The following is a 13,000-nucleotide window of genomic DNA, read 5'->3' on the forward strand; positions in this document are numbered from 1 at the left end:
TGCACAGCTTCAGCACCCTACACCCCTGTGCTATACTGGGACCCCCGCCGGAAGCCCACCTCTTCTCCAGACCCCTCCCCCGTGAGCCCCATCCTCCCCCATCTCCTCTGGGCACCTCCATTCTATTGTCCGAATCTAAAGGCATGTTTGTCCTTGGTTGTGCTAGCTCCTCCGTGCTCCCCGTGTGGGTGAAAGCATGCTGTCTCAGTCTCCCCCTGACTCCTGTCACCCCAGGGGCCATCCATCCCATCACCAGTGGCAGGTCCTCACTGTGGGAGCTGGTGTGGTGCACGGTGAGTGTGGGCCACAGCACCCGTACCCACCCTTGGACACTTGGGTTGTTCCCCTGCCTTGTCTGTTGTGACAGTGCTACCATGAATATGGGGCACTGACATCTTTGTGCGGAAGCACCCAGAAGTGGGCTGGCTGGCCCCTGGGTCATTTCCAGTTTCATTTGGTGGGGACACCCCAGCCTCTGCCTGAGGGACTGCTGCATGGGGTGGGGGTAGGGGGTGGCAGCTCCTGTTCATGGCTGTCGTCTGGACATGGAACCTCCAAGAAACAGGAAGTGGAGCAAGAACATCTTGGAAGCCAGCCTCCCCAGGTCCTCCCCTATAGACACAGACCAGCACATTCTGTGACTGGCGTTTCTGGGGGAAGGAGGTCTTGCTGTGAGAGCACCTAGGAGAAGGCTCACCTCTCCTGGGGACCAGGCAGGCCTCCTTCCACCCTCAGTTCCCTGTGCCAACAGGCATTCACTGTGCCGGGAGCCCTGGCCTGCCTCTCTGTTATATTTGATGACTGTGTGACTGCCTCCATGAGATCGTTGAGAATCCAGCTCTGGGGGTGGGGGATAGGAGAGAGGGAACATCAGTCTTAGTTCCTTGTGTCTCTCCCTCTGCTTCCTGGACTTCATCTTTGCAGCCCAAGGGTAGAAGGATATCCTGAGATGAAACAAAAGGGGCTAGATGTGGTGCACTTGGTTAAGCACTCACATTACAGTGCAGAAGCACCCAGATTCAAGTCCCTGGCCCCAACTGCAGGGGAAAAGCTTCACGAGTAGTGAAGCAGGGCTGCAGGTATCGGTATCTCTCTCTCTCTCTTTCTCTCTCTCTTTCTTTCTTTCTTTTATATTTATTTATTCCCTTTTGTTGCCCTTGTTTTTTTTATTATTGTTGTAGTTATTGTTGTTGTTATTGTTGTTGTCATTGTTGGATAGGACATTGAGAAATGGAGAGAGGAGGGGAAGACAGAGAGGGAGAGAAAGACACCTGCAAGACCTGCTTCATCGCCTGTGAAGCGACTCCCATGCAGGTGGGGAGCCGGGGGCTTGAACCAGGATCCTTATGCCAGTCTTTGCGCTTTGTACCATGTGAGCTTAACCCACTGCACTACCGCCTGACTCCCTCTCTCCCTTTCTATCTCCCCCTTCCCTCTCTACTCTTCTCTGTTTCTGGCCAAAATAAAAAAAAGAAATACAAAATGAGAAAAACAAGCAGAATAAAGTAAAATGTCTAAATGAGACCTGCCTCTCTGTGGCAGATGAAGGTCCTGTCTTAGGCCTCTGTGCCCCTCCCTTCCTCAGAGCCTGCAGGTTTTGGGGTGTGGCCTCTTCCCAGAACCAGAGTGGCTGAGCTCTGACTTGCCTCTCATGCAGATGAGCAAGAAAAGTGGTGGTTCAAGGATGATTTTATTGATGACTTGAGACTCTGTAACAAACTCATTGTGGATGGTTTTCTCCAGAAGGGAGGGCAGGCAGGGAGGCGGCATCAGTGAGGAATTCTGATCGATCCCCCAGTGGGGAAAGGCCTGCCTGCACCCCAATAGTTGCTGTTTCTCTCCCCCTCCCTTTCCCAGCTCACAGACAAGATGGTGTCTCTCCTCCTCAGTAGCTACTTGCTTGTGCCAAAGAACCTCTGTGCTGGCTGCACTCAGATCTGGGTGACTCTCCCCGGAAGCTGTCCTCATCAACAGAGCTTTAAGAGTCTTCTCACTTCCTTTGACCTTGGTTCTGAGGGCCCCGTGATTCCCCTCAGCACTCAGCGCCACGCCGAGTCAGACACTGGCCACCCTCCCTGGCAGCTCTGGGCACATTGTTGAGATCAGGAGACTGAGGAGGCTAGGAGGACAGAGCCAGAGTGGAGGAGCACCCGGACACCGTCAGGAGAGCAGAGAGGACACCCCGCCCTGCAGCTGACTCGCCTTCAAGTGAACCCATGCTGTTTTATTCACTTATTATATTGATGGGATGCGCCCGATGCCGATCAGCCCCTGGGTACGATTTATAAGCAGTGGAGAAAGAGACCCTCCTTGTCATATGGTTAATTAACATTCCAATCGACTAACTAACGAACATTTAAGTGCTAAGAATCAAAGCGGTCACGGGCCAGTCCCCATTTTCATCAAATGCCCTTGATAGAATCCATTAGTGTCTGGTCCCCTCGCTGCCTCTGCTGCCCCAGTGAGTGTGGGGATTGATCTGGGGAACTGTATCCCTGCCACGGAGAAGACTAACATCCGCTCGGGCCCCCACTTGGCTTGAGGGAACAGTGGAGAAGCAGCAGCCCCTCCGGAGAGTGAAGGGCAGCCCAGCTGTGTGGCAGGAAAGGAAGGAAGCAACACGACACACAGACTGACGTGCTCTGATGCCCAGGGACTCCTGTGCCTGCACAGCCCCAGCGGTTACTGACGGCTGTGAAAGAGGGGGGTGTCTGTGCGTGTGCATGTGCGTCCAGCAGCACGTTTCCTTGGTTGAACGTATGACGTAGAAGAGCCTGTGTCCCCCCTTCCCTGACACACTTGGCCGGGCAGGGAGACGTGCTGATGGTGGAGGGGAAGAGAAAGGGAAGAGCATGGTTTATTTATCCCCCTCCCCCAGCCAATCTCTACTGGAAACACAGGAGTCACACATGGCAAGATCAGCCGGTGGTAAAATCTTGACCCCTTCCCCCTTTTGTAGTCTTGACCCCTCTGCCCACGTTGCAGCTCGGAGCTGAGATTTTGCTGCCCGAGCCCAGGGCAGTGGAGGAAGAGGGGGGTCAGGGAGGGTGAGGAACTGCTCTTAGAAGGAGGGAGAACTAGGTAGGGAGCCGACTGATCTCACCCAATAAGAACTATATATGTATATATATATGTATATATATATATGTATATATATTCATTCCCTTTTGTTGCCCTTGTGGTTTTATTGTTGTTGTTATTGATGTCATCGTTGTTGGATAGGACAGAGAGAAATGGAGAGAGGAGGGGAAGACAGAGAGGGGGAGAGAAAGACAGACACCTGCAGACCTGCTTCACCACCTGGGAAGCGACCCCCCTGCAGGTGGGGAGCCGGGGGCTGGAACTGGGATCCTCACGCAATTCCTTGCTTTCCACTACCTGCGCTTAACCTGCTGTGCTACCGCCTGACTCCCAAGAACTAGTATTTTATCTTATTTCTTTCTACTGTTATTGTTGCTGTTATCATTATTTTGCTGCCGGGGCCTCTGTGCCAGGGTGACTCCACTGCTCCCAGCAGCCATTTTTTTTTCTTCTTTTAGAGAGTGAGAGACAGAGAAAGGGAGAGACATCTCGGCACTGCTCCATTGTTTGTGATGTTCCCCTTCACTCTTGTCAGAGTTTGTGTAGATTCACATTTTTAAAGGTTTATTTGAGAGAGAGAAAGAGAAATAAAGAACACCAGAGTATCACTCTAGCATATATGAGGTCAGAGATCACACACTTGCAAGTCTAGAATTTTTCTTTTTCTTTATTTCTTTTTTGCTTCCACAGTTATTGCTGGGGTTTGGTGCCTGCACTACGAATCCACTGCTCCTGGAGGCCATTTCTTCCCATTTTGTTGCCATTGCTCTTGTGGTTGGATAGGACAGAGAGAAATGGAGAGAGGACAGGGAGACAGAGGGGGAGAGAAAGACAGACACCTGCAGACCTGCTTCACCACCTGTGAAGCGACCCCCCTGCAGGTGGGAAGCTGGTCCTTGTACTTCCAGCCATGTGTGCCTAACCCCCTGCGCTGCCTGACTCCCATAAGTCTAGAATTTTATCACTGGGCCACTCCCTGGGCCACTGAATTCTGATTTTTAAAGAAACCAGTGTCTTGAGCTTGGATGGGTGACTGATTCAGGTGACTTTTAAGAGAATGATTTCCATGTGGATCATCAGTTCCCAGGAGATTATGAACGTGTGGCCCAGTGCCCCTTGGCTGAATCTCTGTAGACTGTGAAGCATGTGAGGGTCATCTCCAGGCTGGTTCCCAAGCAAGTGTGGCCTAGAGGTGGTGGCCGACCCCTGGAATGCCCAACCTGGCTGGGTGGTACTCTGGGCACCTTAGACAAGCCCTCTCAGGTTCAGATTCCTTAACCACAAAGTGAGATTGAGTAGGATCTCTACAGGAGAAACGGCTCAGCCGGTAGAATATAAATGCACGGTGTGCATGCCCGAGGCTGCTGGCTCGACTCCTGCCATTGTGTTAGTAGGAGTAGTGCTCTGGCGTCTGCCTCTGTCTCTCTTTCTCTCAGAGACTCTATTTCATATGGAATAAATAATAATAAAAAAGATTCCTAAAAGAAAAGCAGAACCTAGCCACTGAGATCACCAGATCAAGCACTTCAGTCTGTGCCTAGAACATGATAAATGCTTGATAAAGCTTCAGCAATAGTTTTGATGGTTAATTTTCAATATCGTAATGATGGCAATGATAATAATTAACAGCCACCACAATGCTTTCTTATTTTAGCTGGGTTTCATGCTCACGGTGGTGGTTCATCTGACTCTTAAGGAAACATTTGGATTTAGTTTGCTCCCTTAAAGTGGTGCTTTGAACGTCTCCCTGGGGTGACAGCAGTAAGGCTTTTAACTCCTTCATCAAGTCCTCTCTCCTTCTTTCCCCTTTTCTGACTTCTGTCTTTTTTTTTTTTTTTTTGTGAGGTGAAGTTGCTTTAAAAGACTGCATATGGGGGGTCGGGTGGTAGTGCAGCGGGTTAAGCGCATGTGGCACGAAGCTCAAGAACCAGCGTGAGGATCCCGGTTTGAGCCCCCGGCTCCCCACCTGCAGGGGAGTCACTTCACAGGCGGTGAAGCAGGTCTGCAGGTGTCTGTCTTTCCTCCTCTCTGTCTTCCCCTCCTCTCTCCACTTCTGTCCTATCCAACAACGGACAACATCAACAATAACAATAATAACCACAACGAGACTACAACAACAAGGGCAACAAAAGGGGGAAAAATGGCCTCCAGGAGCGGTGGATTCATGGTGCAGGCACTGAGCCCAGCAATAACCCTGGAGGCAAAAACAAAAAAAAGAAAAAAGAAAAAAAGATTGCATGTGTTAGGGGCACTGCTTCTACTCTCATCAGATTATAAATAACCCTACCACGGGGGGCCCCATCAAACAGCCAATACCCCCATACCCATCCGGCGCTCCCCGACCCTCGATTCTATAGCCTTAATTTTGTGTCAGAAACTCAGGGTTTTAAGTTTTTTAAATTTATTATGAAAAAGAAAATGAGATAGGAAGGAGGAAGGGGAGGAGGCAGAGAGAGGGAGAGAGAGAGAGAGAGACCAGACCAGACCACAGCTGTGCTCTGGCATTTACGGTGGTGCCAGGGATTGAACCCGTACCTTCTGAGCCCCAGTCGTACAATCCGTGTACTGTAACAGGCTGAAATACCCACCCACCCGCACTGTGGCCTCCAACTTTGGCCTCGTTTGTTTGCTGTTTCATTGTGTTCCACACATGGGCGGGATCCTCTGGTGTCTGCTGCTTCTCTCTGGCTCATTTCACCTAGAGCAAAGCCCTTCGTGCTGGCTGCCCCCATCCCACTGCTGCAGAAGACAGGATCTCATCTTTCCTCCCCACCGAGTCATGTCCACTGTGCACCCCCAGCCCTTCATCACTCATCTCTGGCCTGGTCTCCCCGTGCGGCTGTTGTGAGCATAGCTTCAGTGAACAGAGTGCTTGTATCTTTGCAGAGGAGGGTCTTGTGTCCTTGGGAGAGCTATCTAGGGGTGGGATTTTTCCTCATAGGGTAGGGAAGTAGGTCCGTTTTATATCTAATAATCTGGGAAACCTCCAAACTGTTTCTATAGGGGCCAGAGCAGTGGACATCCCGCTAACAATGCACATGGGGTCCTTGGCCCATGTCTTCCCCCCATTTGTTTCATTTTGGAGGGAATTAATGTTCTATAGTAGAAACAGTTGTCAACACATGTGTGTGATTTCTTAGTTTTTTGCAAAACCCTGCAGCCTAGGGCCTCCTCCACCATCACACGCCAAGACCTGAAAGCTCCCCTCCCCCAGAGTCCTTTGCTTCGGTGCAGGGCACCAAACACAGTCCAGGCTCTGCTTTGTGTCCCCTCCTCTCTGTTCCTTTTTTTTTTTTCCCCTCCAGGGTTATTGCTGGGCTCGGCGCCTGCACCATGAATCCACCACTCCTGGAAGCCATCCCCCCCCTTTTGTTGCCCTTGTTGTTGTAGCCTCGTTGTGGTTATTATTATTGCCATTGTTGATGTTGTTCATTGTTGGATAGGACAGAGAGAAATGGAGAGAGAAGGGGAAGACAGAGAGGAGGAGAGAAAGACAGACACCTGCAGACCTGCTTTACCGCCTGTGAAGCGACTCTCCTGCAGGTGGAGAGCCGGGGGCTCGAACCAGGATCCCCACGCCGGTCCCTGCGCTCTGTGCCACATGCGCTTAACCCACTGCGCCACCGACCCCCCCCCCCCTGTTCTTATTTCTCAACTTCTGTCCATGAGTGAGACCATCCCATCTTCATCCTTCTTTTTCCAGCGGATCTCACTTCACAGGATGCCTTCAAGCTCCATCCAAGATGAGGTGAAGAAGGCGAATTTACCATTTTTAGCCGCTGAGTCGTATCCCACCATTATGTAGACCACAACTTTCTCCGCCGCTCATCTGTTGTTGGACACCTGGGTTGCTTGCAGGCTTGGGCTATTCCAGACTGTGCTGCTGTGAGCACAGGAATACACCTGTCTTCTTAATTTCAAATCTTGCAGTTGTGTGGTTCATGCCACCACTCTCTGTGGTATGAAGAGTGGACTGTAGGGGTGAACCCTCCTAGTGAGACTTTGGTGGGGGAGGGCCATCTCCTACCTGTGTGGCTGCAAGGCTGTGAAGCCAAGGAAGAGCTTCATTTTAGTGAACGACAATGAGAGAAAGCAGAGAACCATCAAATCACCTTTAGAGAAAAACAGACATAAAGTCAGGATGAGGGTGTCTGCTGGGTGTGCAGGGCCAAGTCCCTCATTGAGAAAGATGGGCTTTCTCCTTTAGTGAGGTGTTGGTGTTTTTGTAAAAGTATATAAATTCAGGGGTATAATTCCACACACCCACACACAGCAAATCACCACTCCCTTCCCCTCCTAAAAAGTGCAGTCCACAGCCCATGGTTATAGTTCTTACAAAGTCCAGGAGACACTTTTTTTTAATTATTTATTTCCTTTTTGTTGCCCTTGTTGTTTTTACTGTTGTTGTAGTTATTGTTGTTGTTGTCCTTGATGTCGTCGTTGTTGGATACGACAGAGAGAAATGGAGAGAGGAGGGGAAGACAGAGCGGGAGAAAGACAGACACCTGCAGACCTGCTTCACCGCCTGTGAAGCGACTCCCCTGCAGGTGGGGAGCCAGGGGCTCGAACCGGGATCCTTACGCCGGTCCTTGCACTTTGCACCACCTGCGCTTAACCCGCTGAGCTACCGCCCGACTCCCTCCAGGAGACACTTTTGCTACTGCTTTTCCCGCCAAGTTCATCTGTCCCAGTTGACTGATATATATATATATATATATATATATATATATATATGTTATATATGAGAGGAGCCAGCTGGTAGTAGCTGTTTATCTCGCTCCTTACAGCGCTTAAGAAGAGTTTGGGAGCTGGGTGATCTCAGCTCTTCCCCACTCTTGTGCCCCCACTAAGCAGCAAGCTCTGTCCTGGGCACTATTGGTCAATAGCAGAGGCCTGGCCCTCGCTGCCCTCACAGCTATGCTACATCTGTGGGAAGTGTTCCCTTACGTAACAATGAATATTGGTTGACCAGCTGCAGCTCAAAATTATATTTTGCCAGATAAGCAAAGCGCCTGCAGTGAACAGGAGGCAGAACCCACAGTGAATCATTCGTAATGATTCATCTAAGGAAACACTGGGCGAGGGACAGCTGATTGTTTTCAGAAAGAGGGCCCGAGGACCTGCTTTGCTCTTGCAAAATAACGATGGGGAAATCAGGAATAATCACCCATGTTGTGGATTCTCATCTTTTTTTCTCCTTTTTTCCCCCAAGACTCTGCAGTTCCGCCAAAATAAAACAAACTTGACCAGGGCAGGGGTGGTCTGACTGTCTCTATCCAATAAATAAAGAAAGAAAATTTAAAAAACAGAGTAAAGTGACTGGGCGTTGGCTCTCCTGGGTAGAGAGAGCATGTGTGTTGTCATGAGAGAGGATCAGAGTTCAAGCTCCCCACTCCTCTGGTAGGGGCGGAGCAGAGGTGGGGGGAGCTTTATGAGAAGAGTAAGAGAGAGAGAGAGAGAGAGAGAGAGAGAGAGAGAGAGAGGGAGAGAGAGAGATTTGGCTGCTGGGAAATACACAGAAGTCAGAACTCAATCTACAAAAAGTAAAACAAGGGGGCTGCAGTGCTCAACGACCCAGGTTCAAGCCCCTGCTCTGCATCTGCAGGGGTGGGGGGGGGGTCATTTCACAAGCTGTGAAGCAGGTCTGCAGGTGTCTCTCTGTCTTTCTCCCTCTCTGTCTCCCCTTCCATCTCATTTCTTTCTGTTTCCATCAAATAAGCAAACAAGCAAATAAAATATTTTTCAAGGTAAAGTGAAGTTTGTGATAGGAGAGCATTTTGAGAAAACAATAAGTGTCTCTAGGGAAATGAACAGATTTTCATGGGAGTTGGCACAAAAAATTCATTACAGCAACATTCTTTTTTTAAAAAAAAAAATTTATGTATTTATTTCCTCCCTTTTGTTGCCCTTGTTGTTTTATTGTTGTAGTTATTATTGTTGTTATTGATGTCGTCGTTGTTGGATAGGACAGAGAGAAATGGAGAGAGGAGGGGAAGACAGAGAGGGGGAGAGAAAGACAGACACCTGCAGACCTGCTTCACCGCCTGTGAAGCGACTCCCCTGCAGGTGGGGAGCCGGGGGCTCGAACCGGGATCCTTACTCCAGTCCTTGTGCTTTGCGCCACCTGTGTTTAACCTGCTGCGCTACCGCCTGACTCCCCACAGCAACATTCTTATGTTTACCCCATCTTTTTCTCCTGTTCTAAAATCTGTGACACAGGTTCTGAGCAGACTGGACACTCCTCCACCAGGAACCTGATGTGCCCCTCTCCTACTTCATTCATGTCTCCCATTTGACCAAGAAGGACCTCTCCATCCTTCTCTCACACCCAGTCACCCAGGGAGGCAAGATGTGGCAAAGGAAGATAAGATACAGGGGTTCCCCTTAAACTTGACTTTCAAAGAAAAAGAAAATAGATGTTTAGAACCAATGGGATATACCGCTTCTCAGATCTTATTTGTTTATCTAAAATTCAAATTTACCTTAGAGTCTGCGTTCAAGGTCTTGTTTTGGAATGAAAGGCTCAGCTGTCTGTGGTGGCCAGGGTGAGGATGCTGAGAGCCCTGCAGGGGGGGGGGGGAGGCTGTTCCAGGAGGAGCACTGGGGGCCTGGCTGGGTACCCTGAGTGCTCTGGGGAGGAGGCTGTCCCAGGAGAAACACATAGAGCATCTAGACATTTCTCCTGGGGGTTTCTCTTTCTCTCTCTCTTTCTTTTTTCACATTTTCTTCTTTTTATTGAATATTTTATTTATTATTATTATTATTTTGCCTCTAGGATTATTGCTGGGGCTCAGTGCCTGCACTACGAATTCACTGCTCCTGTGGCCATTTTTTCTCTGGATACGACAGAGAGAGATGGAGAGAGGAGGGGAAGACAGAGAGGGGGAGAGAGAGAGGGATGGACACCTGCAGACCTGCTTCACCACTTGTAAAGCGACCCCCCTGCAGGTGGAGGAACCGGGGGCTTGAACCAGGATCCTTGGGCTGGTCCTTGCACTTCATTCTATGTGCACTTAACCTGACACACCGCTATTGGACCCCTTATTTTATTTTTTATTAGTGATTTAGTATTGATTTACAAGGTTATATGTCAGCAGGGGTATAATTCCACAAAGTTCCCACCACCAGAGTTCTGAATCCCTGTTCCCACCATTGGCATCCACTGTGGTTCTCCCAAGGTTGCAGACATGGGTTAACCATCATTCTCCCTCTCCCTCTCCCTCTCCCTCTCCCTCTCCCTCTCCCTCTCCCTCTCCCTCTCCCTCTCCCTCTCCCTCTCCCTCTCCCTCTCCCTCTCTCCCTCTCCTTCTCTCTCTCTCTTTAAACCAAAGTATGTATCAGCTGTGGCTTGTGGTAGTGGTGGTGGGGTTTGAACTTGGGGAGCCTCAGGCATGAGAGTGTCTTTGCGTAACCATTATGCTATCTACCCCTGCCCTTAACTATCATCTCCACAACTATCTGTCTACATTTGTACATCATTGCCTCCTTTTTCTTCCAGGTCCAGTCCTCTATTCCCCTCCAAGCCACTCATGACCCCATGACTACATCCAAATGCCCCTCCCTTTTTCCTTCCTCTCTCTCTGGATCCTGATGGAACTGGAGTTCAGAGCCCTCCTATCCTCTTCCTCTTCCTCCTGTCAGTCTCCCCCACTGGGAATATGGATCAAAATTGTTGTGGAGGTGGAGAAGGTAGGAGTTCTGGCTTCTATGATTCCTTCTCCACTGGACATGGACACTGTGGACCCATACCCTCATCTAGGTGCAAAGAGGAAGTCCTTGCTGCCTCTGGAGTTTGGACCACCTCTACTTGTGGCCATTCTTATTTATTTATTTTTTTCCTGGAGAGAGACAGACAGAGAGGAAGGCAGGGGGGAGATCTGGAGACTGAGAGAGACAGACAGCCTAGCACCACTTCACCGCTCGTGAGGCTCCCCTGCCCCCCCTTGGGTGCGGGACCTGTGTCCAGTCTACCAGCACTCCTCCACCCGGCCCCGACATTGCCATCTTTCAGGAGTAATTGTATCATGTTTGCTTGTTTACTTATTGCATTGAGACTTAGAGAAATCGAGAGGGATGGGGGTAGAGAGGGAGCGAGACAGAGAGACCACTATAGCCTTGAGTGGCTGCTTGTGAACCTTTCCCCCTGCAGATGGGGGACCAGTAGGAACTGGGGGTTTGAACCTGGGCCCTGCACATGGACACTGTAACTGGCTACGCCACCGCCCAGCCCCTGTGTAAAGTCTTCATTCATTCTCTACTAATATTCAGAGGGTGGACCTAGTTATGTGCTCTATTCTCAGCCATGGGCCACACATACCAAGATACCCCTGTCTTTCCCCCTTCCCCCACATGCAGACTCTCTCCCCTGCAGACTCAAGAGGCAGCTTCTCTGCTGACCTCCACCCTCAAGGTCAGTCTTGACCCTCCCCTCTGTGTGGATCTTGATGCTGTCCAGGCTGGCTCTGGGCTCTCAGATGTCCACCCTGGGTGCCCCAAGGCTCGCTGCCTGGTGCATTATCGGTCAAAAGAATGAATGAACGAGTGTGCAATGAGTAAATAAATCTGGGTTGGTCTGGGTTCCATCAAGGTTATCAAGAAGGCCAATAAGAGGAATAAGAAAAGGCACCGCTGACTAAGCTCAGGACCCTGCAGCTCAAGGAGCCATAACCTGGCAGCATCACATCAGCTCCAGCTACATGTAATCTGTGTTCTTCCTGGCCTCCTGCAATGGGCGCTTGCCTCCCATCTGCAGCAGCTGAGCTGTAAGGCCTCACTTCCTCAAACCACCCAAGGCAGAGAGGTTGTCCTCAGAGAGGACAGAAGCAAAGGCTTAGTTTGCCGGGGGAGGGAGGGTCTCTGTGACCATGACAAGGCCAGGAGATATGCTAATGGACCCTGGGAGGGCCTTGAGGAGGGAGGGGCCTTGTCTGTGGAGTTTCAGCAGTAAATCTCGATCTGTAAAGAAATTAATTTTAAGTTCCTCAGTATTAATAAGAGCATTTAAGGCCTGTGTAATAAAATTTTATTGACTAATTTTCCGCCACGATATGTCTGATTCCCGTGCAGCCATATTACAGTTTTATGAAACAGAAACGCACCCACGCTCCAAGGCTGATGCGCGATCGTGAGAAGTGAGGCTCTGCAAGCCATTCTCGGGGGGGCTCCGAGGCTTTTGGGCTGAGGGAATGCAAAAAGCCATTTTCACGGGGGATGATATGCAGCCAGAGATTTGAAAAACAGCAAGGGCCCCTGCCCACCCTGGGAATTGCTAAAAGGTGCATGGCGCACGCAGGACGGGCTCAGGTGCCACTAACTTAGACGTAGACTTTGTGAAGCCTTCCAGGTGGTCAAGAGAGAAGGAGGTGACAGTAGCCAGATAGCTCACCTGGGGAGTGCGCTGCTTTGCCGTGTGTGCGTGTGCGTGCGTGTGTGCGTGTGTGCGTGGTCCAGGTTGGAGCAGGGCTCCCCAAGTCCTTGAGGGAAGCTTCAGTGAGTTCTGTGGCTCTCCCCTCCCCCTCTCTCCCTCTCAGTCTCACTCTTGCTCTCTCTCTCTCTCTCTTCACTTGCTCTTCTGTGTCCATCTTTCTATCTGAGAAAAAAAAAATCTGTTAAAAAAAGAAGAAAGGAAGAGGGAAGATGATGTCATGCTCAGGTACCCGCCATCAAGGGCTGAATGACTTGAGGCTGTCCTCACCCCCATGTCCCCCAGCAAAGGGTAGATGGTGGTGACCATGAGGATGGCGGTGGCATTAATGACGGTCAGGTCCTAATTGCAGGACACTCACTGACGCAGGAGAGGCAACCCTTCAGTTCCCCTTGGCACTGCATTCAGTAGCCATTTATTCCTCAAGGCCACTCTTGATGGAGTAGGAAGTGGGGACAGTGTCTCCTCTTTCTTCCTTCCTTCCTTCCTTCCTTC

This window comes from Erinaceus europaeus, chromosome 20, assembly GCF_950295315.1.
Source record: "Erinaceus europaeus chromosome 20, mEriEur2.1, whole genome shotgun sequence".
Classification (NCBI taxonomy): Eukaryota; Metazoa; Chordata; class Mammalia; order Eulipotyphla; family Erinaceidae; genus Erinaceus; species Erinaceus europaeus.